The following is a 4,707-nucleotide window of genomic DNA, read 5'->3' as shown; positions in this document are numbered from 1 at the left end:
AAACTGAATTTTTTTTTTTTTTTTTGAGACGGAGTCTTGCTCTGTCGCCCAGGCTGGAGTGCAGTGGCATGATCTCAGCTCACTGCAAGCTCTACCTCCCAGGTTCACGCCATTCTCCTGCCTCAGCCTCCCGTGTAGCTGGGACTATAGGCACCCGCCACCGCACCCGGCTAATTTTTTGTATTTTTAGTAGAGACAGGGTTTCACCGTGTTAGCCAGGATGGTCTCGAGCTCCTGACCTCATGATCCACCCGTCTCGGCCTCCCGAAGTGCTGGGATTACAGGCATAAGCCACTGCGCCCGGCCCTAAACAGATTTTTAAATGTACAATATAGTATCGTAATCTGCAGACAGAAGGTTGGACAGTAGATCTCTAAAACTTCCTCATCCTTCTTTACTGAAATTTTATAGCCACTGACGGCAGCTGCCCATTTGTCCCACTTCCCAGCCCTTGGAAATTACCATTTTTCATCTTCACTTACGTGAGTTTGACTTTTAGGTTGCCTCATATAAGCACAATCATGTAGTATTTGTCTTTCTGTACCTGACTTTTTCAACTCAGCATAATGTCCTCCAGGTTTAGCCACATTGTCAGGTATGGCCAGATAATCTTCTTTTTAATGCTTCATGATATTCCTCTGTATGCATACGCCACATTTAAGATCTGAATATTAAATATATAGTATCTTATTGTTTCTGTGAAACCATCTGTCACACGAGCGGCAGGGTCATTTGCAGAACAGCAAGCACTGAGTATATGAATGCACATTCATTCGAAGTCCAATTCTGCTTCATAGAGAGGACTTCAAAAAATAATAATTTCATTATTTATTGTTATTTTACTATACAAAATTAGAATTTCTTTTTTCTTTTTCTTTTTCTTTTCTTTTCTTTCTTTCTTTTTTTTTTTTTTGATACACAGTCTCACTTTGTCACCCAAGCTGGAGTGCAGTGGCGTGATCTCAGCCCACTGCAACCTCCCAGGTTCAAGTGATTCTCCTGCCTTAGCCTCCTGAGTAGCTGGGATTACAGGCATACACCACCATGCCTGGCTAATTTTTTGTATTTTTAGTAGAGACGAGATTTCACAGTGTTAGCCAGGATTGTCTCAATCTCCTGACCTCATGATCCGCCCACCTCGGCCTCCCAATGTGCTGGGATTACAGGTGTGAGCCATGGCACCCAACCAATACCATAAAATATTTAGTATATAGTAGAAATCTAGCTATTTTTATTTCCTTTGCTAATCTCAGGCAGCCTCTTTCACTGTGCCAATGCCCAAAGGCAGATAAAGACACCTTTTGCCTGGAAATCTTAGGGTGAGGACTCAAGAAGTCACAGAAATGGCAATATATATGTGTGATGATTACTTTGAAAGTATTAACTAGAGAATGTAGCATATATCCCACCTCAGGCATTTAAAACTCAGTATTATTGATATATAAGTTATATAAACATTACAAATTTTAAATAAACAGATTGGTTATACATTAAATAATTAACAGAATGAGGAGCTCCTGAAAAGTTATATGGTTTTAAAAGGGGTTGAAGCCAAGTGAGCTACCAGATCCACATTAGGGACAATTCTATCTGGAGATGGATGTTGTGATAAAACAACCTCAAAAGGTCTTCCAAGCTGGTACAGGCTGATTTTACAAAGTTTGTTTATTCATTTTCATTCATCTCTTTTCTTATCTGCTCATTTACTCAAATTATTTTATAATTATATTTTGGCAAAAATTAATCATCTTTAAGGGAAATATTTTGAGTTTCATCAGACACATACGCAGCTGAGCTTTGTGTCCACACACCGAGTGCCCTGGGGCCAAACAAAACACAGTAATAGTGACCTTGTTGAGAGATGACATCACATTGGGAGAAAGGTTCTCTTTGTGTTGACCCTAACTGTCCAGTTCATGAGTCCTAAGCCTTGAGCTAGGAAATGCCCTTTTCTGCCCTGGGAAGCAGGCTCCTAGATTGTGTGTTTCTCTGTCTCCTGGTCTAGCCTGGACAGACAGGGTACCCACTCATAGACTTGTTACATCCTGGCTGTGACTTTCAGCACCAGGTGGTCCTTTGCTCTGACTTCAATTTCTGTGTCCTTGGATGCTGAGTGACTCAGCATAAACCCCATGGATGCTGAGTGACTCAGACTCCAGTCATATGCTTGTGCCAAAAGGAAACCAGCACAAGAGGAGGTGAGCAGAATATGAAACCAAACCATGTACTCAGGACAGTCAATGAGACTTACTGGCAGCTCCTTTGCTCAAATATTGTAAGGAAGTTGAAGATCATGACAATGTTACAGCAACAGGGGTCTTTTTAAGTGTGGAACTCTGTGCACTAAGATATAGTTTTTGAGCTTTTTTTTTTTTTTTTTTTTAATGAGACAGAGTCTTGCTCTGTTGCCCAGGCTGGAGTGGAGTGGTGCAATCTCGGCTCACTGTAACCTCGTCTCCTGGGTTCACGTGATTCTCCTGCCTCAGCCTCCTGAGTAGCTGGGATTACAGGTGTGCAACACCATGCTGAGCTAATTTATGATGATGATGATGATTATTATTATTTTGTGTTTTTAGTAGAGAAGGGGTTTCACCATGTTTGTTAGACTGGTCTTGAACTCCTGACCTCATGATCCGCACACCTCAGCCTCCCAATGTGTTGGGATTACAGGCATGAGTCACCGCGCCCGGCCTTTTTTTTTTTTTTTTTTTAATTGTTACTGAATTAGTGGTGAGAATCCTGACCAAGGGAATATTCCCTATGAAATATGACACCTCAAATAAAATGAGAGCATGTTTTCTTATCCTGGAGCCTGCCTCCTCTCTCCTCTCCCCACGTACCTCACACATCAAGACACGTTTGTGCCCACAGATCATGGGCAGCGTTGGGCAGCCACCATCATCCACACAGAGAGGGCAGTCAGAAGCGTGAGGTGGTTCTGCCTGCTGGGGTCTCACCCCAGTCACAGAAAGCAACAGCCCTGGGTGGAGCTGAAGGTGCTCAGCTCGGCTTGTCAGGAGTCCCATCTGTCAGTGAATTGACAAGAAACAGAACAAACGACTGCTCCAAAGTTGATGAACCTGCCCCTGGGATTTGGAAACTTGGTAACAGAGAAAACCAATATAGACAAAAGATTTTAAACGGGATTAAGGTCAGCTAAGCAAATTAGAAAAGGATACTTGAAGGAGTATTTGGGACACAGGAGTCAAAAACACCCGGAAGACAAGAGGAGTGTCCATAAGTGTCTAAATTAGAGAAATATTTAGGTAACTAGCACCAGTGTATGAATGAGGAATTATATCATCACAGGGATAAAATTTACATTGAGTTACAAACTGCTTACAAAATGGCTAAGAAAAACTTGTAAGGTTGTGTCAATTCAGACAAAGGCATTCTTCCCATCCAAACTGTTCACTGGTGCATTTATTGTGAATTTGACCATCTAGGGAAGAGGTGTGGCCTCTCCTGACAGGAAGGCTCTGGGGCCCAGGCAGGGAGAATGACATCTCAGAATGACTCCCTTGACAGTCCTGTTCCCCTTTCATCAATGCACAGACCCAGAAGATCCCTCTGTCCTGCAGCACCTGCCATGAGCATCGGCCTCCTGTGCTGTGCGGCCTTTTCTCTCTTGTGGGCAGGTGGGTCCTAGGCAGGGACCCTGTCTGGAATTCAAGGCCCAGTGCCTTCCCTTTGGGGCTGCAGCATCAGCTTTGTCCTTCTCTGCAGGTCCTGCAAATGCTGGTGTCACTCAGAGCCCAAAATTCCAGATCCTGAAGACAGGACAGAGCATGACACTGCAGTGTGCCCAGGATATGAACCATAACTCCATGTACTGGTATCGACAAGACCCAGGCATGGGGCTGAGGCTGATTCATTACTCAGCTACCGAGGATACCACTGACAAAGGAGAAGTCCCCGATGGCTACAATGTCTCCAGATTAAACAAAAAGGATTTCCTGCTCAGGCTGGAGTCGGCTGCTCCCTCCCAGACATCTGTGTACTTCTGTGCCAGCAGTGAAGCCACAGTGCTGCACGGCCGTCTCCTCTCTGTACATAAAGGCAGGGAGGCTCTGCCCTCCTCTCTCACCCCAAACTCAGTGATGCCCTGAGCAGAGTTCTCTGCACCAGGGACCTTGAAACCCCATCATCATGGTTCTGAGGCCCCCAGGATGAAACAGGATTTGTATTTCAGATCCATCTAGGCTCTCGTCTCTCCCTGGGGACCATGTTGCTTCTTCTCTCTAGGGTTTCCCCCAGCCCCCACCCTCATGTGGTCTCTTCTGTAGCCCACATTTCCCATATGGGCAGTCACCCTCTAAGGCCTTGCTGTGTCTCTCCTCCCCTCACCTCCCCGCCTCTCTCTACTGCAGCCATGAGGGGAGTCCCTCTTCTGTGCCTCCTTCCTTCCCATCACAGAGACTTCAAAGGCCATTTTCTCTGCCTTGGGCTGGAGTCTTCGTTTCTGCAGTGGCCAGCTCCTACCTGTGCTTCAGACCTCAGCATGATCAGCCCTCCTGTGGGAAGCACGCCCTTGCCTCCCAGCTGAGATCAATTTTTCTGTTATAAGCACTGATGGTAACATGTGCTCGTTAGTCAATAGAGTTGAGCACAGTTGGAGTTGTCCAGTTACTTGTCTGGATATTTTTCTGCTCAACTCGATTTTAAACTCCATAAAGGCGAAGGCTGTGCTTGTTACATTTACCAACA

This window comes from Trachypithecus francoisi, unplaced genomic scaffold (assembly GCF_009764315.1).
Source record: "Trachypithecus francoisi isolate TF-2019V2 unplaced genomic scaffold, Tfra_2.0 Lachesis_group4, whole genome shotgun sequence".
Classification (NCBI taxonomy): Eukaryota; Metazoa; Chordata; class Mammalia; order Primates; family Cercopithecidae; genus Trachypithecus; species Trachypithecus francoisi.
The sequence above is the reverse complement of the archived record's forward strand: the minus strand, read 5'-3'. Positions refer to the sequence as shown.